Source organism: Sphaeramia orbicularis, chromosome 10, assembly GCF_902148855.1.
Source record: "Sphaeramia orbicularis chromosome 10, fSphaOr1.1, whole genome shotgun sequence".
NCBI classification, from domain to species: domain Eukaryota; kingdom Metazoa; phylum Chordata; class Actinopteri; order Kurtiformes; family Apogonidae; genus Sphaeramia; species Sphaeramia orbicularis.
Genome location: NC_043966.1, coordinates 4,873,503 through 4,898,492, shown reverse-complemented (window position 1 = coordinate 4,898,492; position 24,990 = coordinate 4,873,503). Strand labels below are relative to the sequence as shown.

The 24,990-nt window shown below is 39.1% G+C and overlaps 1 long non-coding RNA gene across 1 annotated transcript; it reads left to right on the top strand.

The window, feature by feature from the left end:
• Positions 1-5,985: 5,985 nt before the first annotated feature.
• Positions 5,986-24,859, top strand: LOC115427064 (uncharacterized). The gene is made up of 3 exons (XR_003936426.1): positions 5,986-5,998; positions 7,977-7,984; positions 24,718-24,859. It is a non-coding gene; the product is annotated as an uncharacterized LOC115427064 (long non-coding RNA).
• Positions 24,860-24,990: the final 131 nt, after the last annotated feature.

The window sequence follows — 24,990 nt, the reverse complement described above, 5'->3', positions numbered from 1 at the left end:
AGGTGGCTCTGCTTCTGTTTGCCTCAAACAAGATAACAGATAGGTCAGGGTTTGTCTTCTTCTGATTTCTGCGTTTGTAGGACAGAGACAGAATTCCCTCCACACCTCCACCTACTGTTTGGGCCCTGGAACACCCATTCGTACTTGGGCACGAACCGCGGTACGCACATGTGAACGCAACATCTGCAGGAAAGGTGTGAATGTATCCAATTATGGCACGGACTGGAGTACGCTGTGTGAAAGCGCCCTAAATGTTCAGGTTCCACATGTAACACCAGTGGACACGATGGGTTCCACATGTAACATCAGTGGACACGATGGGTTACATATGTAACACCAGTGGACACGATGGGTCCCACACCAAACCTGGAATGAGACTGAGATTGATGAAAAACCCACATGTGTGGATTAGAAAAACCACTAGGATCGACACATTTAATACAGTGTCTTTATTTAGAGTCTACAGAAGACCATTTACACACGTGTTTTCACATCTGACACCTAGGGAGATTTAATGTCCATATTTGGGTCCTATTTTTGGACCCAATACTTGATTATAAATTCATTAATTATGGGCTGGCTCCGAGCAAGAGGATCATTTTTTTGTGCATTTATCTGAGGTCATCATTAGGTCCATCCTGGGGGGAAATGTGTCTACATTTACCTTTTATTATTAGGTCTAAAAAGATGGAAAAGTGACAGATACTAAAATAAACCCAGTTTCATGGACAGACCCGATAATAATTAAACCCAAACGAACCAATGCAATGATATTTATCCATAATAGAAAACTATATTCTGACATTAGTCATTATTGTTTTGTATAATAAACACCTGTATTCAACGTGTCCACAGACTTTTGGACACGTAAGTCGTCTGTGTTAGTCTTAACTCTACACTGTGTGCGTAGATCTTCAACTGTTTCTTCATTTCTCTCCTTTTTGTGGCTGAAGTTGAAAGTCCATGTGCCTTAGAAAAAGCTCCTATTTGAAAAGGAAAAATAACCTGGTACCATTTTTCACATGGTCTCATCAAAGTGCTTCTCTAAAGGACAAATCATGATAGTTGTTCCCATTTTGTCAAAAAGTACAAAAAGAGACAATTTCCACGTACCAAACAACCGTCACACAGCCCATGGTGGCTGAAATGGTCTTTGTCTGGACCATGTGCCGCAGGTTCATGAGGCCCTGATCAACACACACTTGGTGACCGCCTAGGACGACAGACGCACTCGTCACTGTTGTTACTTTATTCTGCCATAGCGGGAGGAGGGTTATTGACGGTAAAATGATGGCTATATCTGCAAAAGGTCAAACATGTGGATGCTGGAACGTACAGAAGGAAGACGTTTAAAACTCCATTTCCTCCTGTGACGAAACTCTACACTTTTGTCCAACTTTGAACTGAAAGAACAGATCAAACACTGATTCACAACGATTACGCTGTTAACATCTGCATCCTGTTGTTCTCAGATGAACCCTATAAGGACTGCCTTTGTAACAGGTTTATTTATGTTGTTTTTACAATAAAAGTGTCAGAAAATTCTACAAGAAACACAACAGACCTGTGTGTGGAGGACGTGGTGGGTTATAGCTCTGTAAATAAAGCTGTGAGAAAGTGAAAGTGAGCCCCCCCTAACCTTATCACTGACAACCTGCTGCCCCCTAAAAACAAATTCACAACCGGGGGTGGGGGGCAATGTGCCGGACCCCCCTCACAGACCTCAATCCATGAGTGGGGGGTATGTGCCAAGTGATTTATACTATGGTGATGTACAACTGCAGTCGCCAACGCACCCACACCAATGTCACTCACAACACCCCTCCCCCACCCAACTATCAACGAACTATACAAACCACAAAAATACAGATTAAAAACTGTAAAAAGGCAAAACAAACAAAAAAACCCCAGCAAAACTCAACAAATACACGTCAAAATTCACTAGTAGAACACTTCAAAACAGCACCGTCACTATTATGTACAATTATTTACAAGAATTCACCACTAAAACACTGATAAAATCTTGCTAATCTCTCTCTCACTGACTGAACTCTGCTGCTCTCTGATCCTAATCACTAACACATTCATCTTTGAGTCATCCAGTTTCTTCACATCGTGGTGTAAATGTTCCATAATTTAAAGAGTCAGTGCATTTGCTGAACAGCAGTAACTGAACCCTGGTTTGGTTGATATTAGTGCTGCATGGTTAATTTAATCACAATCACATTGACTGTGTGAAAAACAAACGTAGGTGATTAATTCAGTAGAACGGGTGTGAATCTATCCTGTGTTTGTGTGCAGTCTGCAACAAAAGTAAACACATTAATTAGATGTACATCTAATAACAGATAAAATGGATGTCAACAAGTAGAGGATGTTGAACTGTGGCCCCCAAAAAAAAGATTAAAATAAATATTGATGTAATACATGGAGATGTTTGGATGCAAAGTACTGTGTAAAACATGTACAAATCACTGCATCACATATATAAAAAAAGAACAGAGAAAAGAACGATGAATGTAAAGCAGTGAAAATACTCACAGGTACAGAGATCGAGGATGTTTCTCCATCTCCAACATCCTTCCCTGGTCATCCTTTCATTCACAGACCAGACCAGACCGGACCAGACCAAACCGGACCAGACCAGACCAGACCAGACCAAACCGGACCAGACCAGACCAAACCAGACCAGATCAAACTCCTTGGTTCTGATCGACTCCCTTATGAACAGATCAGTCTAAGATCAGAAAACATCCAGATCAGTAACACATGGACTCACATGACAGTAGATCTAATAGAAAACTAAGGACAATAATAAAGAAGTGTTTATGTGAAACTAACTTCATGTCCATTTATCCAAAGGTGGATCTTTATAAATCCATTAAAACCTTTGACTTGTGTTTGTGATTTAACTCCTCATTAATTCTTATTTCTCAGTTTTTACTGTTATTAAATTCAGACGACTTCTCTTCATCCATTACATGACCATCTGCATTAAAATCTAATCTATTCTCTCATTTCTTTTCTCACCGTTTGTCTTTCTATGATTTTATTTTCCTCTGGATGTTCTATTTATTCATTTATCATCATGTTGAACTAATGTATTAATGTACACTGTTAAATAAACCAAAAAAATTAAACTGCCATAGGCAGTGCACTTTCTGAAAATTGAGTACCTTGAAAATCATGACCTTGCGTGTTTTTCCTTTCTAGGTCATCCAAGGACAACAAAATTGGTACCAAATGAAAGGTCATATCCGACTTCCTATAAGGTGATCATACAAAGTTAGTCGATATCCGTCAAGAAGCCGTTTTCTGGATATGCAAATTAGGGGCTTGAGCCCAGCTTTGGCCGATATCTGAGCTGTGCTTTGGCTGAACTGACCAATATGTTTGCCCTCCAGGAAACAATAAATACAATTCACTACATAATGTAAATAAACCTATCTTGTCTAGTAACATCACCTCATAATTAGATTTTTACACTGAAGCAGTGGTCAGATATTTATTGTTGTTCTTTGAGGATTTATTTGTGGTCGGCTCCTTTCCATGAGACAAACAGAGGATTGTGGGTCGTTTAACAGCACTGGGGATCCACAGATGCTTCCTTCAAACTTCTCCAAAGGAGTGATTCTGGACGTTGGACCAGTCCTCCAGTTAAATCTGTCAAACCTGTTTTATGTAAATGAATCAATAACAGACTATAAAATACCGAGAAACAATAATAAGAATAAGAATAATAAAAATAATGATACATTTAATTGTAAGCACCTTTCAAGAAACCCATGGACACTGCTTTATTGTAGGACATAAACATGCGTTGAGTAAATAAAAATCCAGATGGATGCTGTGATGTGATGTCATTTTCCTTGTGTTCAAATGTCAAACTGCTACCAAATAGTTTCTTTTTGGTTGTGGTATTCTAATGAGGAACAATCAGCCCTGCCTGGAGGGAATTAAGGACAAAAAATAAGGAAGAAGGTGACCTCAATCCCAGAGACAAGACATTTCCATAGAAAACACAAGTGGATCCCAACAGAAACATGAGGAATCAGGAACGACCACGAACAGATCAAGGAAACACGTGTGAATCGTCTTTCATCTCGTCAAAACGACAGCTCTCATATCTGAACAGGTCCGAACACACCCGTCACGCCTCAAACCGCTGCGCTGCCAAAATACTTAGTGTCGATATTGTCTTCGAGCTACGGGATCAGAACCAACTTGTCGACACCAAAGCTCTTCTCCACAGATCAACAAAGAACAATGAGCCTCATTTCACTGAGGACAGCTGATTATTAGTCTACGGCAAAGGCTGTAATTAGTGACTGCTTGTTACAATACAGAACGACCATTTAGTTTAGTGAAATTCCAGACTAATATGAAACTAGGGATGCACAATAACTATAATAATTATCGGTCCGATATTGAAAAAAATGACGTCATTCAGATAATTTAAGTTTTCACAGAAAAACAGAGCCCATAATAATAAATCTAAATTGTTAAGATTTGGTGCATTTCACCAGTACACAGTGCATGTTGTTGCCTTGGCAACCATCATAAAAACCAAGAAGAAGAAGCAGAGAAGTGGATCAGTCCATTTTTTGTCAGTCAAAGGGTTTTCAGTTCCTTAATTTGGTCCACCTGTTAGACCAAGAGGAAGATCCAGACCCAGAAGAAGATCCAGACCCAGAAGAAGATCCAGACCCAGAGGAAGATCCAGACCAAGACGAAGATCCAGACCAAGAAGAAAATCCAGACCCAGAAAAAGATCCAGACCCAGAACAACATCCAGACCCAGAACAAGATCCAGACCCAGAGGAAGATCCAGACCAAGAGGAAGATCCAGACCAAGAAGAAGATCCAGACCCAGAAAAAGATCCAGACCCCGAAGAAGATCCAGACCCAGAGGAAGATCCAGACCCAGACCCAGAGGAAGATCCAGCAGTGGTTTTGTCTGTTTTGCTCTGACAGCAGCAGAAGAAGAGGGACAATTGAAAACGCTGAACATCAAAAAAACTGAACATAGCTTAATGTTCAAAAACAGTGGTTGATCATCACCAAATTCTGTCTGTGTCCACAAATAGCATAAACTGAAAACCCTAGGTCTATTGTCCATTTGAAGCAGACATAGGCTTTAGGTTCTGTAGAAGCCTTTACTGAACTATTAACAGAGTTTAACACTGACTGGAAAGAAGAAGAAAACAACTGGAAGAATGGGAACTATTAGTGTTTGGTATTGGTATCAGTTACAAGAAGCTGAAGTTATCGGTATCGGTTGTAAAAAAAAAAAAAAAAAAAAAACTATCGTGTATCCCTCTGTGAAAAGGTGAGCAGCTCTAATATAGAGATGAGGTATGTGGTTGAGATGTCAGAGGTCTGTCACAGACTCCACTTTCTCTGAGTTGGAGGCTGCCATCACCTCTTCATCCAAAGTTGCACAACACAGCACTCATGTCAGCACTGAGCCATTAAAATGTGGATGTGTTCAACGCAAACACCAGCAAGTATTATGTCAATAAAGACATAATGCACATGAATTTAATGGGACATGATGAAAGATAATGGGACTTGTTTCGACCTGGGCATGAAGAGACTGCACTAAGTCTTCTATTTGACTGAAGCACAAACGAGCTGTTTAACATAAAACTGACATTAACAGTCTGGATAAAGACATTTAATCACATGACCTGTCCACATGCATACAGTTTTTTCTAACTTTGTTTTTCATCTTGTTAGTGAGCCTGTTTACATGTACACTAAGGCCCCGTCACAGCACGTCTTCATGCACAATTCAGATTTTTTGGGTGAAATCCGTTTTTTTGTGTGTTGGTTCATATTCCACATCAAATGTGACTTCTATCAGTTTTGAGTCTGAACTGAATGTGACCCTGAAGTGACCCACATGCACAAAAGAAGTCCTGACTTAGGCCTAATACCTAACCACGCAGACACACACTGGAACGCAGAATTGTGACGTTTGTCGCATTTCAATGAAGTAAAGGTCAGAAAAATTCGACCTGGCTGTTCAGACTGAAGCTGAATTGGAAAATATCAGATACGTATCAGATTTAGGACCACATATGAAAGTGGTCTGGGTCAGACTTAGGACCACATATGAAAGTGGTCCGGGTCAGATTTAGGACCACATATGAAAGTGGTCAGGGTCAGATTTAGGACCATATATGAAAGTGGTCTGGGTCTTGCTGTTCAAACTGTCTTTAACAGATCAGATACAGGTCACATATGGACAAAAATCAGATTTAGGCCTCATTCACCTGTAGTCTGAACAGAGCCTTATACTCTGATCATTATCTGATTTCTGGAATTACCAGATTATTCAAGGTATCATGTAACGAGCATAATCTGATCTGTTTTCAGTTTACAGAGGTAATCTGACTATAATAAATCAGATTAACACACCTGGATTTTCCCCAATACTCTGATGTCTTAATGCATGTATACAGGTTAATGTGATTTCTTTAGTTCTGTTACATCTGCACAAGCGTAAACACAATTAAAATCATAGAAAATGGAGGTTACATGGCCAAACATGAGTGGAAGACAACAGGAAGTTTGATTCTACTGTCACTATGTATGAACGTACACCAAACTAAATCTGTTGATGCACTGGAGCCTCTAAACCAGGGTTTTCTTTAGTGCATGTAAACATCAGATCTGATAATTATAATTATTTGATTACTAACAGTTATCTGAGTTTTATGGTGATGTAAACAGAGTCAGTTTTACCTGCATTAGATCAACATTAGCTGATTCATTGTGTTATGTTTCCTATTTTTCCTGCAGTGGTCTAAAGACAATGACAGATAACATGGACTAAAGACGGTGAGAGCGAGAGCAGAGGGTTTAGGGTCTCATATAAAAGCTCATCTACATGAAGGAACCTGCTCTTAAACATCCATGTCAGTGTGGGGTAAAATATACGAGCCAATATAATCATCTGGGGAACAGAGCTGCCAGTAAAACTGTCAGGACGTGGTCTTTGTAGCGGCTGCAGGTTGTGTTACAGTAGAAGAATGTGTGTGTTTTAGGACATGTCTTAGGAGGACTTCTAGTACTTTCTGATCTGTGGAGGAACTTAGGCTAGTCTTTAAATGGATTTAAGGGTCACATGGGTCCAGGTCTAGGGGTAAATTCATATTCATGAAAACAAATAGATGTGTGTGAACTGTAAAAAGTGTCACTAAAGTACAATATAAACTGAACAGTAAACACAAAGTCAAAATGTGACAGAAGATCTGAAAAACAGATGAAAGTTCTCAACTTGACCAGTGTCATGATTTTACACAAACTCCTTCAGATTCAAGTGGATTGACAACCGCCAGGTGAGAATCACATGAACTCAACAAAATTAATTGTATAAACATCCCATGCTTCTAGATGACAATGAATATTAGTGGATCGGAGAATGGGATACACATCTGTAGAACTTCTGGACAGGATAAGGTTGTGCAACCAAATGTTTTGCTATTGAAGAATTCCTGTCAGTCTTCTGAACTGTGACATGTACCGACTCTGATTTCCACAGAAGCTTTAGAGTTACATTAGAGTGTAAAAACAGTTCCAATGTCCCTGGATCTTAGCAGCGTTTCTGCTGGTAAGGTTTTACCATCGCGCAGCACCATGGCAAAATCTTTGCTGCCACACCAAACATTTCATACCAAAAAAAAAAAATCATCACTGTCGCATTAGACCTATTATACATACATATAATATAATAATAGGCCAGGACAAACATCCTGCCCCCTCAACAGAAAGTTTGGCCGAGAGGTAGGGAAAAGATAAAGGAACATAAAGTTTCACTTTCACTTCTGTGGGGGTGGGGGCACAGACTGCACTGGCCCATACCCCTATAGTATTGTAAGTAGGACAGAAACCGATGCGCGCAGTTACAGAGCGAAATGCACACCCCCCCCCCCCCCCACCTGTGCACATGCGGTATTGCCCCCATTGAGAAAAACTGGTCTATGGAATGCATGAAAGACTGCAGCAACACAGACTGATGTACAGTTAGGAGTTGGGATGGGAATTTAACAACTCTGATTCCATTATTGATTTTGCTTGTTTGGTACACCATTTGGTACACCGTATAGCCATACAAAGTGAAAGTGAAACTTCAGACGCTCTACTAACTCCTCTGTCTCCCGCTGTTTTGCACTTTATTTTTCTTTTCTCTACCTTCAGAAAATTTGATTTGAGGGGACAGGACGTTTGTTGCATGCCCAATGAAGGTGGAATTGAAAAGCAGAACCCTTAAGCAGGCAGGCAAACAATTCCAAGGAATAGAGCTATTGGGAACCAGTTCTCAAAAAGAACTGGTTCTCGACTCCCACCCCTAGTTAGGAACATCTGAACAAACACTGGAATAATATAAAATGATGCAAATACAAAAGCACAAATCATCACAGACACACACTAAACCTACACAAACAACAGGAAATTACAAGGAAACTGGACATAGTCTGGATGGAACTGGACTGATTCTACCTCTGAAGGTCTTGTGATCTTCAGAACTGATCCAGACCCATTTGATGCTGTAGGTGGCACAGTTTGATCCAGATCTAGCATAATACTTCTGGTTGAACCAAAGGCCATCTGCAGATTTGGTTCTGACACTCTGAAACTCCTCTATTGGTCAATGGGAGCCAGAGCTATGTGGAGTAACATCTAGTGGCCATCAGTGGTATTACAATTGGAATTACAGTCGATCACCTGGGTAGAACATTTAAAATGATGAGGTCAGCAAGTTAGGTAATAAAGGTTGGATCAGGAATTTATGTTGTCCATAAGTGTCCTCACAAAGACAGGGAAACAACCATTTGTGTCAAGTTTCATCAACATCAATTCATGAAATTCCATGATCCTCCTCAGACCAGCTGATCCCTGGTCTTAGTGGTTTACTGTGTGTGACAGAGACACAGTAGTAGAGGAAATGAAGAAAAAAGCCGCTGCAAAGTGATCCGATAACGATAGAGAAACCCTGGCAGGAGAGAGGGGAGATTCCATCACCTGTAAAGTTAATCTGAAGAAAATATTTGAAGTGTTGCCAGAAATCAAACAAGCGAGTATGTTCCTTCACCACATGATGTGGGCAGCATCAAAGATACACATCGTTTATCCAGGTTTGTCTCCATCAGTCATCAAAGTGGTGTCAGTTACACTTTAGGACTGAACGTGATCCAGAGAATTTGAATGCCGGATGTAGAAATATGCATTACTATCCAATAATGGAGGGTATTTTCCTGGGAGCATTTTGGTACCAGCACTGTGCCGTTATCTTGACAGTTCAATTGAATTTGTGAACCGTCTGCAGATCAATAATGCAACAGGAACTGGATCAGTTCAACTTCTACTGATGGGTTAAGACTGGACCTGGTCTGTATAGAGTTTAGTGCAGGACAGATTTCTTCCTGTACTTCAGCATGTCATTGACTCACCTTCACACAGAATAAATCAATCAATCAATCAAAGCACAGCAAACTTTCTGACCAAAACTGTGAAAGTGAAGATTCAACAGTTTGTAGGCCACTGTGGAAACATCTGTCAGTCAGCAGGAGGTCAGGACTGACACTTCTACAAAAACCTCCAGCTGAGTCTCAAATTATGGTTCCACTCCGTGACTGAAAGGACACGTCAAGGAAACAATCCCAGACCAAGTATATTATCTACAGGCCATGATAAAAAACTGCTGTCGAGATGAGGTTAAAAAGTACACAACTGTGAGAAAGAATGAGATTTATCATGACAGGTTAGAATTATTACCAGGTTCATTAAAGCATTCATGTTCTCTAGTTATAGGTAAAACATATAGAAGGTTTGTTTGTATGGAGGTGTTCAAGTCCATTTAACAGACGTTCAGATTCAAGTAGGGGTGGGCAGTGTGGCAACAATATCATATCACGATTTTTTAAAAATAAAATCACAATCTCGATTTTAACACGATTCTTTATGCTGATCTTTGAGATTAATCTGCATATCTGTTGCCAGGTCACGGACTTAAAATATCACTTATACAAGCAAGAAAAAATATTATTAAAGTTAATGGTGCATTTACATATATGTCAGAAGTCTAACTTTACATAATCAGTTCTATCTTTTTTTCTATAAGTGACACTGAAATTCTGTAAACAGTTCCATAAAATAGAGTTCTTAAACTAAAAAATGAGCTGATTTGAGAAATGATAGGTGGAACTTTAATTTATGACACTGAGGTTCCTATTAATAGACTGAGGCCTGTGAGGTCACATAAAACATTAACTATACGGCAAAACAAGTGAAGAACAAGAGTTCTAAAAGAAACATGGTGCATACCACATGAGGGAACCGAATAATTTTTTCATTTAGTACAGGATAGAGGGGTAATATATAATACTACTACTACTACTACTAATAATAATAATAATAATAATAATATATTTATTTATTTGTAAATTAACACAATATTTATGTTCGTCGTCATGTTTATGGAATAACTTCTCATGTCATTTTGCGATAATAAATAAACAAATCGTCACCCTGTACTTAGGAGACATTTAATGTGAGAACTGGACTCTGAAAGATACAAAACCGTTAATACTTTTGGCAGCAAATAAAAAGACTAACACTATAAAATAATTAGAGCCTGAAGCACCCACAACTGAAGAATGGATCAATATCGTACAGAACAGTTACATTCTGGAGAAGCTGACGTTTTGTTTTAAGGGTCAAAGGGAATCTTTTTTCACTATTTAGTCAAAATGGACAAACTGTGAAATCTGCAATGGATGTGAATTGAATACATAGGTCATGTGATAACATTTATATGATATACATTTGTGTTTAGGTTAATGTAAACATACACACCTTATTGTGTTGTAACATGATGAAAAAGCGGAGCGAGCCCTCTCCTACCACCCACTTTTTTTTTTATTTGTTCGATATTCTACTAAAAAACTTGGATTAGCATCTTCATTCAGTTTGATGTGTGGCGACTGAAATATACCTGAAAAGGAAGTTTTGTATGACCTGCTTCTCCAAATAAACAGAGAATGGAAAAAAAAAAAATTGAACTACAAAAGCACTCGGAGAGCGTAGACCTCCGCCAAGGTAGATCAGCGCCCCCCCCCCCCCGCCTCGATCATTACCCTAACCCTATCAACATTTCCTTAAAATTTCATCAAAATCCTTCCATAACTTTTGAGTGATCTTGCTAACAGACAAACAGACAAACCCCGATGAAAACATAACGGTGGAGGCAAAAAAAAAAATTAACAAATCATTGCATTTGTGATTTAATGGAAAAACCAACATTACGCACTCCTGTTTTTTTCAACATTTAGTAAATATCGGTAAAGTTTTGCGCATAAATCCAATGGAAAAGCGACTAGTGACACCCAGAACTCTACAGAGGAACATGCTTCTGTTGTTACAGTAGGTAAAATAAAGTACTGACTGAAAACAGTGCTCCAAATATGATGTTTTGTAATTCATTCCATGCCCACGGCGCATACATTCACTCGGGTACACTACATTACATCCTATACTCAGCTATTTTCTGTCCCTGATGACGCAAACACCTGAATGTTACAACACGCCGTCGACTCTCCAACGGTTTTACCCAACCACAGAGAGACGACCGCTCAGTTAATGTGTAGTAATGATTTATATCTGTGACCTGCACTCAGTCGTATGTTAAAATTACAGAAAAAGGGTGTGAAATGTAAAGGCATTCTGATGGTGCATAGATGGGCCCAGTGTGAAGGGGGGGTGGTTAAGCTCATATATCAGCGAGGCAGATGGTGCTGAAGCAGGAGGTATACAGGACCGCCCAGAACTCCTCTATGTTATATGTGTGTGCTTGTGTATGTGTGTACATGGGTGTGTGTGTACGTGCACGTGGTGGGTGCGTGTGCGTGTACTTGAGTATATGTGTGCACACAGCGGGTCCCAGGAAACAGGAGCAAAGTCCCAGCAGATCTGCTGCTTCGGACACAGTTATGCTCCACTAATATACACACAACATGCCGTCCGTCTGTCCGTCCGTCTGTGTGTGTTTGTGTGTGTGTGTCAGCTGTCCACCTGTCCGTCCCTCTGCCTGTCTGTCCTCTGTGTTCTGCTGCTCCTGCTGGGTGTTGCTGAGTTCTGTGACTTAATGCATATTTGTGCTTCTGTCGTCGCCCTCATGTCGTGCAAAGAACTCCCTTCTACTCAGTGTTTGTGTGTAGACACGTTTTGATACTGATGGAGGTGGATGAGGGAACAAAAATACTCCAACACACTTCTGTCAGGGAACACAGCATCGTACACATCTACTGTACCTCTAGTGGTTGAACCTAATGGAACTGAAACAGTTTGATTCAGACAAACTAAGAGTCAAGAACCATGACTCTAAAATGAAGCCTTAAAGAACAGCTATGCAACATTTTACCCTTTTGGTTCTGATCTATGGAGCTCCCCCTACAGTACATATTCACTGTGGTCAAACCCACACCTAACCCACCACCTCCAACCATGGGCATTTGTTTTTAATGAAGCCGGAGATGAGAAGGCAATCCTTGGAGCAATGTCTACTGAGGTGGGTAACTTTATATACAAGTTTAACCTTGTGTGTATTTGTGAGACGACAGAAAATCAATAAAAGGCTAATGATCTTTACTATGTAATTATGTCCTATGTGTTTTCTATGCTTTGTCTATTTCAGTTGAATCATAGGCTATTTATAAGATTTGGCAATACATTTATCTACATTATAAAAGCCTGTGTGTGTGTGTGTGTCTCAGACATCGCACTAAATCCGTACACAGCTGACTGCTGCAGTTCATCATACTTCTGTATTTTTGGTCCATGAACAGACTAGTGAAAACTTTAAGTTGATAGGACCAATATTTTAGCAGACATTAGTCATTTTTAATACAATATCCTTACAAATCATGTTGCTATGGCGAGAACGCTTTGGCAGTGACTGCTGGACAAATGCAGTACAGCTTGTACAGATACACAACAGCATAATGTAAATGTGAAGAGCCAGTTCTTCATTGTCATGGTTATGCGTTTGCCTGTTCAAAGAAGCATTTTGTTCAGTAACATACGACCTGAGTTGATGATTGCTGAGCTGACTGACACAACATCCATGTTTAGATCAAACTCAGCTGAGATGAACCTTTTGTATGGTTTCTTCACATTTATTTTAAACCAGTGCACCAACTTTTCCAACTTTTTTGAGGGGATTTTTACATTTTTTTAAATCAGTATTTTCTGCTTTAACCCTCAGGTTTTCTTCTGCATAAATAAAAACACTCGGGTGGAAACGCATCCAATGACAAAAAAGTAAAATCTGATCTAACCTATGTACAGAAAAATATGTTTAATCCAAATAGTTAGAAAATAAGGACAGATAAGGTCTTCAAAACTTTAGGGCTTTTGGATTTTAAATGAATAAAGTTCATGTTTCTGCATTAAAACTTTGAATAAAGTAGTTTTAATCCCTCATGCAGACTTTGTTTTGTCCTATAGATGTATTATATATGTTCAGAGTAAAGAGGTTACTGCACACACCCTAAAATAATAACTGTACTTCTCACATCTCAAGATGGCTTACACTTAAATTAAAGGTCATTTTCAGATGCATTTTAGATCAATATAAGACCAATTAACTCAGCTGGTGATTTTAATAAGTCTGTCATGTGATGAAAAAGGAAGAGCTGATATGAAACATAAATCTGACACTTGAAACGGCTGATTTAGCCCAAAGGGTGAGAGAGATAATCAATCAATAAAACCTGAAACTTTTACAAGCGAGTGCACTTGAGGCTAATCTTTCCTGGGTGTAAAATGAAGGTTGGCTGTGAAGAACAAACAGCTTCTGTCTCCAGTTAAAAACATTTAAGTGTCAGACATGTGGGAATGTTGTTTATAATGCAGCTCCAGTTGGTAAAAGCCTCAGTAAACACAGATTGGAACATGTCAAACAGATGCAGAGTGTGTTGATTACTGTCTCACATGAGGGGAAATAAGCAGCTTCACTGGACGACGCATAATGGTGCTGTTTACTCTGTCTGGAATGTTTATACAGCAGCGACACACTTTAATATTATCTGCAGATCCTGGATTGCGACAAAAGAGCAAAAGCAGAGGGAGACGTTCAAATGACAGTGTTTTTATTTGACTCTGCTGAGCTGTTATCGTTCCAGGGAACAAAGAAAACGCTGCTATCTTTTGCCACAGTGGATGAATTGTTTTGGAGTAGCAATATTTTCCGTATCACACCCTCAAAGAGTTGGGACTTTAGCAAAATATTACAACTCTGAGTTTCATCTGATCGTTATTGTCAAAACAGTGAACTCATAAGGCCAGATGTTTAAGTGTGTAGAGTACACAACAAACAGTAAGAAAGGACTAGATTAATAAACCACTATCTCAGCTGATGGACGCTGTAGGAGGTGTTTCCTGATGCTGTATCTTGGTGTTCACTGCCATGGGTCACAGCATTTTACAAGTGGAAGAAAATGTTAATAATACTCACCAGGGATGTAAACAATTAACTGACTATCAATTAATTGTCTATAAGAATTTGCTTGATTAAATTACAGTACTTGCCAGTTCGGGGGGTCCATTTATTTTATTTTATTTCCCTGCAGAATTTATTTTGTTATATTACATAAATGTCATTGTCTGTTCTGTATCCAATGATTCAACAAATCAATCATTAAAGAATATGACATGCTTTTTTCATAAAGTATATAGACCCTACTGAAAGAGAAATTCAGGTTCACAGGAAAATCACCGCTTATCAATTAATCGCTAATCGATCGACAAAGCCAACCTACTAATGATTAATGAATTAGTAATTTGCATCCCTAATACTCACTGATATGTGACTAAGGTTGCATTGATCTGATATTAGGATCGGATAACGGCCTCGACATCATCATTTTAGCTGGATCGGGGATCTGTAAAATCAACCGATCCACAAGACCAATCCCTCCCCTTTAAATGTTTGCAACATTGCTGACATTTCCATCCAACTCCATTCATACATTTACAGCTGAGTCCAGAGGAGAAAACAACAACAGTGCTTCTAATTTTTATCACCAAGTCACTTTCACCCACTATAAAAGTTGTTTCTTCGTGGTTCTCATCCCATCTGGTCACTTTCTGATGCTATGGTCAAAGGTCCTGTGGCATTAGTTTTCTTCACCATAGGAGTGACTCACTACTCCCTCTAGTGGTCACTTACATCCACAGTCACACTAACCTGTACCTGAGAATAATTTCAGTTCATAACTACACATTTTGACAACTATGACATGACATCACTACATATTAGTCTAGACACTTATGACAAATAATTCTACATCTCTTTTCATGGATGATATATCTCCATCTTGACTGAGACTCTGAGACTCAACTGACCCGTTTCCATGGAAACTAAAGGTGGTCTGATACAGTTTGTGTCACATGTAAAACATCTAATGACTAATGACATGGCTTTCCTACTGGTAAATGGTACCGTCTGATTCCCACCTCCTGGTCTGGTCTAATGGGAGCATAACACTGCTCAGCTTTCCCAAACTGGATGTTTTTCATTTGGTCGATGGTTCAGTACATGCCATCTTTGCCGTTTCTTTAGAAACATTTGTTTGAACAACTAGTTTGATGTTTTTCAACACTGAAGGCACTCAACAGTCTTTAAATATTTTATAACAGTAAAATTATATCAACTACAAAGAAGTTTAGCTTTTCTCTCGTCACGTTTGTTTCCCTCCAGGAACCTTATTCCATCTCAGAATGTTTCATTCACGTGGGACAAACATGAGCAGTAAAAACAGACTTATAACTATGCGATATTTTTGATGATTGTACAACTTTCAGGTTTTCCTAATGAGCTGACTTTCAAAGGTTCTCTGACTTCAGAGCTCCTTCTGATCAGACCAGTCTCTGCTGAGTAACAGAAGGTTTTTATTCCATGTAAACTGCTGATGAGTTCAACAGTTCAAAGTCCATCAGAGGATCTTACAGTCTGTCCAATCCAGTCTACCATCCAGAGAACATTTAGTTCATTTCCCCCGTCTATCTGCTGGTTGAAATGTGCAGCTGGAATGCACAGTATTTCTCATATTGTGGAGGCGCTAAAGACAACAGTAAGGACATGATAACAACTGAAAGAGCGTCTTTGTGTGAAAGTAGAGCAGCGGGAGGAAACTGACGGTGGCTGCAGCAGCTCAGATCAGTATCTGCTGAAGGCTTCGCTGGCCTTGAGCTCAGAGGAGTCGGCCGAAAGCCTCTGAAACTGTAACACCTCGATGTATTCAACACATGCAGTTCAGAGCCTGGATATGGACGTGTGTCACATTCACAAATCAGTCAAACTAGATGTAGATCTACCGCCACTGTCAATGTAAAAATACATTCACGTATTGATTTTGAGAAACAGTGATATAACACTACGTGGAAGCTGTGAGTCTTAGTGAAAACCCAGATTTAAAGCCTGTGGTCAAACTCGACGAGTCACTGTATGAATACAATGAAAACTCAGCCAAGTTTCCACTGAGTAACCACTGGAAACCATCTGATCCTATTTCCATGACACGTAAATAGTGCCGACGTCTGTAGATGATTTGACCTTTTTGTTACAGTGACATGTAGAACAGCCTCAGACACTAAACCTCTGTCAAAAACAACACAACAGAATATTATAAACCCACACCAACATTCACAAACCACCTAATACCAAATTAACATGTGATAAACCCAACACAGAAGTCCATGTGGATGCAGATAGGATAAATAGGTGGTGACATTCTTCATTATGTCTTCAAGTGTATGTACGCAACAAGGCTGAACAGAAATAAACTGAACAGGAAACTGGTTAAAGAAACAACTAAGCATAATTTTCCCTGAGCTGATGCAGAAACAGGACTGAACTGTATTCTACAGGGTGTATCAAAAATATATATATATATATATATACATTTTGAAAAATCACCCCCAGTTCTGCATTTGATAATATTTTTGAATTTTCTTTTCTGGACATTGGTAGGTAGGGGATTGGTGGATATTTGTCCAAATTTACAGACCCAGGTTTTCCTGCACGAGTGAGCAGGGGACACTTGTGCAATCCAAGTTAAAACTGGTTTGCGTGAAGTGGCGGTGGGATTTAAATCCAATCAAAGGTCATAGGAGGGGCCACTGGGATCCAACTTGTTTTCCACAAAATTAGGGTTACAGCATTAACACTTTGACCACCATGTCAATTTCATTTCTTTACCCATGGCAGCTGTTCCTGCCTTTCAAAGGGAATTCAACTTGTTAAGGCCTGAAAATGTTACTGAGGACAGGCCAAGTTAGGGTTAGGGTTAACCCTAAGCAGCCAAAGTGTAACTTTAATAATAATATTTCTTCAGTCTCAAATATGTAAATGCACTATTAACTTTAATAATATTTGTTCGGAGTCATATATGTAAATGCACTATAATATTTAATAATATTTGTTCAGACTCATATGTAAATGCACTTTTAACTTTAATAATATTTGTTCAGACTTATATATGTAAATGCACTTTTAACTTTAATAATAATATTTGTTCAGACTCATATGTAAATGCACTATTAACTTTAATAATATTTGTTCAGACTTATATATGTAAATGCACTTTTAACTTTAATAATAATATTTGTTCAGACTCATATATGTAAATGCACTATTAACTTTAATAATATTTGTTCAGACTCATATGTAAATGAACTATTAACTTTAAGAATAACATTTGTTCTAGATCAGGGGTCACCAACCTTTTCTCTTCTGTGGGCTACTTTTACCTAATGAAGTTACCGGAGGGCTACTCTAATTTAGCAACATTTATTTACATAGCTATTTTTCATACATACACATATTTTGTATCATACTTTTGTAACATTGTGCTCTTCATTTATTTTATTCATTTATATATCTTGGTTTTAACATTTACAATACTTCAAAAGTATTAATATGAAACTATTATTTTACTTTAATTAAGAAAATCAAAAGTAGAAAAAAACAAATACAAGCATTTGCATACTGTATTCCTAAATATTTTAATACTATGTCAAAAATTATGAAATGGAACAATCCTGCATATTTTTATAGAATTACTAAAAGCAAATAATACACACCTGTATGTGCATTTTTAATACTTTGAAATTGTGAAAAGGAACGTTGTCACTCACACAATAAAACTTCACCAGCATGTGCTGCTGTTTTTCTGAAGGATTTGACCTTTTCTAAATTCACACATGCTGTCAAAACATATTAATTAAAACCAGAACTTTGTGCACATAAATCCACCATCCCCGTCACTTCTACAGTCATCACACTGGAGTCAAACGCAGAGGCACCTGTTCAGGTCCGACTCCAGCTGTCTGAGCACATGCGCAGATAGTGTACATATGTTTGCACTGGTCCAGGATGTGAACCACTTTACTGATGCCTCTGCTGAAGCGCTGGTCTTGGTCAGTTTAGTGAACATGGACTGTTGTTTTTGGACTTTAGTTTTCAGCTCTTTTACCTTCTCTTCACGGAGGCTGATTCCCACTGGAGAATCTCCAGAACAGTTGCTGTGAACTTTGGTGAAATTCCACTCCACGTTGCATCTTTTACTGACTTCCAGAACACGCCACAGATCACACACACACACACACACACACACACACTTGTCTTTCACATTTGTCAAACAGAAGTCCGTGCCTCATTGTTGGTGAAAATAACTCCCTGACTATATTTGGCCGACATCGTTGCAGGGCTAAACCCACTACCTGCCTGGCATCTGGCTCATCCTGGGCCCCGCCCCTCTCCAATGACAGGCAGCAAACCAGCGCTAAAGTTTGATTGACAGCTAGTTGACAGTTTCGTCTCGGGTCGGGGACACTTGTAATTTTGATTGGGTGGAAATTTAGACCTGTTCTACCAAATGACGAATCAACTTTGTGTTCTTATATTAGTGACCATTGGCAAACCACCGGTAGATCGCGAGCAACGTGTTGGAGAACCCTGAACTAGTTCTATTTTTAGAACAGGCCTGCAGGCGACTCGCGTGGTCTCTGCGGGCGACCTGGTGCCCGCAGGCACCGTGTTGGTGAGCCCTGTTCTAGACTCATGTGAAAGCACTATTAACTTTAATATTTGTTCTAGACTCATATAAGGTAAATGCACTATTAACTTAATATTATTTGCTCAGACTCATATGTAAATGCATTAAAGCCCTATGTTTCATTTAGGATCCATTTATGATGAGAACAGCATGTTTTGGACATTTGAATAAAGTCAATAAAATGATGTTCACTTTCAGTCCCCGTGTCACACAGCACAAATGAAAATATTTTTACCTCAAATGTTATTTCTGTTAATTGCACCATGTGTCATGTGACAGTACTTACTCAGACCTATTCATACATGTATTCAACAGATCAGTTATTGAATTTAAACACAGACACTACTGAACATTTGATCTGGTCCATTAACTATTACTCAGTCCTGCATTGTTTTTCTGAAACAGGAAAAACGAACATCAGGTTTTACTTTAATCTGTCACATGTCTGTACAGTAACGTGTGCAGGACAGGTAGAGCTGTCACGTGACCACAGTATTATTATACTACATTAGTAACAAGAAAACCACAAGGGGATTATAAATAACTGATACAACCAGTGGTAACATTAACATATCATCGGATTTGCTTTTCCCAGGAAAGAACATATCATGTCATTGAAGAAATAAGAACACTGTACAAACATTTATACTCTAATGTTTATATCACAGAAAACCCTGTAGATAATGGTGCAAATAGATATTGTGATAAATATAAGTTATATTTACTACTACTACTACCGCCTGTCTGCAATCCAGCATCTGTGCAGATTTCTGTCCACAGGGCAGTGAATGAATAAATGAATAGAGGAGGTAGTTTCCCAGTATGTTCTGTGACCTTAGCCCTACTTTACTGAGAACTGACAGTGTTTCTATGTGTCCTGACATGTTTTAATGGGTGTGGAAAACAGCCCTGCATTAAAAGGAAAACAAAGACAGAAACAGATGCCGCATTGATAGAGCTGTGTAGCTTCAGGTATCTGTGACAAGGTAAAATATGATTAAATGATAGATTTATATTTGTAAAGATACCAAGATATGGCCCAGGAGACTTCACTATCATGCTGAGATGATGAGCACCGATATGACTCAAAGGAATGTGTCTTTAACTTAGATTTAATAGGCTAACACAGCAGCACAAAATGCATTTAATGCAACACTAAAGCTCCTGTCCTTCTCCTGGAGTTGTGCCAGGGCTTAAAGTTAACTGTGTGAGTGAAGAGGACAGTTTAAATGCAGATCACGACCCAGCCTTCGGTCCTGAACGGCTGCTGTCAAAGCCACTTAATGCACAACAGACATCGGCTCATTTAGCTTCAGCTGGCTGAACGTCGAGTGGATGGGATGGACTCAGCCTTACATTAATCACAGCTTGAACACGGCATTATCTGTACGAAAAGGCCTCACCCGTTCATGTTTCAGCTGTAAGAGTGAAACAGTAGAGTCTGACAAACTGATCACTATCACTGCAGGTCAATTAACATCTGTGAGTTTAGGCTTTAAATCGATCTGAATATTCCAACCGTGGCTAGAAGAACAACTCAGAAGAAAACTGTTAACAGATCAGAGTCACAGTGAAGGAAAACTCATAATGCAGTGTTTCCTGTGGAATTGATCTCTTGGTGTGGTGGTGTTTCATTCTGGGGGGGGGCTATATGTGAATTTTGCCATCATTAATCATAAAAAAAAGAAATCAACTGACATGGTGAATGGGTTGTTTTTATGCATCTTTTATCTTAAAATAATAGTGCATGAATTGGATAATTTAAGGTTGCCTGTGCCTGCTTGGTATGCACCGTGTACCGCCTCATCTTTTGATAGTGACTCTAGTAGAGACCCCTCCTCTGCCTTAACCCACCCTGTGTGGAGTATTATGTCTGTGCACCTTTTCTGTACAATTTCAAAATGTGGAAGTGTTAAATAAAAAGATGGGAGATAGAGGTGCACAATTTATCATTTGAGTATCGGCATCACAATGTACGTGTGAGCAATAGTCACATCACAGGTAGTAGTAGTAGTAGTAGTAGTAGTAGTAGTAGTAGTAGTAGTAGTAGTAGTAGTAGTAGTGGTAGTAGTAGTAATAGTAGTAGTAGTAGTAGTTTAACCTCTTGCGATGTAGGCGGCAAATGAACTCAACGTGTTCACATCTAAGTTCAACCTGGATACCTGACACACACTGTACCCAGCAATCTACCAATCACAACTGTTCTTAATCAGTTTGCAGAAGCAGACCACGCCCCCTGCACATGGAGTGAGTTGCTGGTAACAACATTGAAAAATGAGTAACGAACAAGAGAAAATCGCCAAAAAATGAAGACTTGGTGCCAAAAAGAAAAGCATTATTTCGGCTACAAAAAGGACGATACTGAAACACGTGTTCTGTGTGGACAGTGCCTTGCAATTGTCGCCACGAGAGGAAACACAACTAGTTTATTTGACCATTTACATCGGCACTACACAGCTATTATATCCTCCTGAGTATTTTTTTTATATCGCTCTATATATCGCAGGGTTAACAAAAAATCACAATGTCAGCTTTTTCCAATATAGTGCAGCCCTACTGGGAGATCATATTGACTTTATACAGCTGATGATCAACATTGACAATGCCGGGTACATAATTACAAAGAAATGACTGAGAGATTCACAGATGACTTGCCTCAACTGCAACTGAAATTAGCAAATAAAATGCTTGGCACAAAATTAAGTAAAATAATTGATAAAGTTCAAGTTGTTTTCAAGCTAACCACCATTATACATGTAATGTATTCATTACAACCATTTACTAATATGTACAACACACACCATCATCTGTGTCACTGTGTTACAGACTAACAACACCATGACACTGTTCATTTCCAAAGCTCTGCTCCACCCTCGTGTGCACCTGTTCATCACCACCACACTGCCCAGAGGCTTGCTCCGCCCTCCTGCACACCTCAGACTCCTCCTCCATTATGTCCAGCCTCTCAGAGCCAACATCTGGAGTAGGGATGCACCGATGCCGACACCAGTATCGGGTATCAGTGCGATACTGAGCTCGTGTATTTCTACTCATACTTGTAAAAGTGCTCCGATACAAACACACTGATACCACTTTATGGCACCGTGACGTTCAAAGTTCAGTGCAGCGGGTACGTGGTGGACGGGTAATGTCAACATTGTGGAGATTTAACTAAATAAACAAGGGTGACAAAAGTAACAGTGACAAAGTTCTGTGAAAGACACAGATGGATACGGACAAAACATTCTGTCCATCCTCTGCCTACATTCTGTAGATAATTCTGTCCATTTTCCGGGTGCTCACAGATGCGTACCCAGATGGAGAATTCGGAGCAGTACCAGCAGGAACCATGGAGGTAGAGGATCTGTTCAAAGAGCGACTGTGTGAGTTAGAGAAAAACTACTGACATATTTATGACAACTACCATCATCAATATCAACATTAGTATCCATATTAGTATTTCTTCTTCTGTCGTTGCCATGTTTGTTAATATTTACTTCCTTCTTCATCTCATAAAACTTTACTCTTCTTTGTGGTATTTGTCCAGTATGGTTAATTCAGAGCAGCACCCTCTGGTGGATTAATTGACAAAGCTCATTCCAACACATTAAATGTCAGCAGCAGCACTTTGTTCCAGTCAGACTAATGACAACGACAATAAAGCACATTTACAAAAGGAACTAACAACTGGAATGGGATTATTAAGTACTAGTATCAGTGCTTTGTATCGGCAAGTACTCAAATGTAAGTACTTGTACTCTCTAATTCATCCCAAAGTATAGTTTCTCCGTATTGGTGGTGGCCCAAACGGACCAGTTAATTTTGCGTTCTTGTGGCCTGTACTGGCCCGTCAGCTGTAAAAACTGCATCAAGCCATCAGACCAGTGCCAATGTCCAGCCCTCCCCTACCATCAACCACTGTCCCATGTTGTAAAACCTTAACATTTTAAATTCAACACTTTAATATGCACAGCCTAATGTGTAGGCTTCGTATTGACTTTTCTGTATCAAATGTACAGTGTGGCAACACGGATTTTACCAAAAGCTTCCCGGCAGAAACACTGTAATGACCCTTCACTTAGAAAACATTTACCTCTGGGTGGAATAAATCTGTTTTCTCAAACTGACACCATTAGTGTTGGTAATTGTTAAACTGACCAATTATTTTGATGACTGAAAAGTCAAAATTGGCTGATTTCAGTTTTTTAAAATTTTCATATTTTTTTCTCTGAGTATAAATCTTTGGTTTTGGACAGAATGACAAAGATAAAACACTTCTTTATGTGTTCTCATTGACAGATTCATTGACATACATGTAGATAATCATTAGCAGCAGCAGTATTTCTTTCTGCACATGTTAACACGGGGGTAACAGAACCTTTAAATACAGACTAAACATATTAAACTCACATTTTTTTCAGTGTTCAGTGTTTTGTTTTTTTTAATAAAATATTTTCTGGCTCCATTAACTGATAAAGCCTGACTGAAAATACTCTGTTTACTAAAACTATGTCCTGAATACAACTGGAGAAACACATTTAACTGCCAGCAGTGATGTTTGTCTGTTGTATTGGACTCATCTTCATTATATAAAACTACATTTGTATTCATTTAAAGATCAGTTACTTTCTCTGAGGAGGATTTCTTTGTTTTTCTGTTGTTAAAGGGGAATAAGTGAGTAAAGAACACAAATGCCTAGTGGAGCAATAATCGCTTTTGGACATTTATGTTTTTTCTTGCAAAAACCTGAAATCTCAGAGGCTGCCCATGGTAAAGATTTCTGAGTTTTCTTGATGCAAAAGGTCAAATAAATTACAAAAACTAAATTAACACATAAAATAACACTGGTTTCAATTTAAGGAATATTGTCGACATAAGGAAAGCTAATCAGCTTCTCTGTAACTATCTGCACCATGTGACAGTAGATGTTTTTTTATTTGTGATGTAGAAAATGACAGATTGTTCTCCCTCAGATTGAACTACTGTTGTGTAGGTTAATGCACAGAGGCCTCAGTGAGTCAGTCTCCACGGATAGACGAGCTGCTCATCTTTCACTGCTGCTGCTGGATGTTTTCAGCCACACCCAGAGGCTGCAGATGTAAAGTCAGAGTCAACATGTGAAGAGGCGGTGTGTGGGCTGAAGCCGAATGTCAATGAACAGAAACAACCTCCCCTCAGTTCATGTTCTGCAGCTCATTTTACACGGCGCGTTTGTGCTTCCATGCGATTCAAAGATATTCTCACGTCCTGCGAGCTCATCATGTTTCATTAATGCACAGCTCTCTCCCTATCGCTCTCTTCAGAAGCACATGGACGCAGGCGGCGTTCATCAAAACAGTGAATGAAAGAAGCCAAGTATCACAGGTGAGTGAAGGGACACTGTTGAAAGAGGACACAGAACACGTATGTTTAAAGTATGAGGCGCTTTAGATGCAGTCCCTCCACAAAAATGCAGGCAAAAATCTTTGATTATGCAACGGAATACGCAGGAGTTTCACGTAATTTTATGCGGTGAAATTGCGGAAAATTCCACAAAATGTGCGAAGTTGCGAATGTATGCGGGAACTGGAAAAACATGCACTTTAAAAAACAGATTGTAGTCCCACCCCCTGTTCTAACGAGGCTACTACTAAATGAAACATGTCTAATTCCATCCCATAATAATCAAACCTCCAGAAGTAAACATCCAGTCCATCCAACAAAGGGTTGGTTCTGTTGGAGTTCTTCTGTATTTTTACCGGTTTTCATGCTTTCATAGGGGTTTGTCTGTCAGCAAGATAACTCAAAAAGTTATGGACGAATTTTGATGAAATTTTCAGGAAATGTTGATACTGGCACAAGGAACAAATAATTATATTTTGGTGGT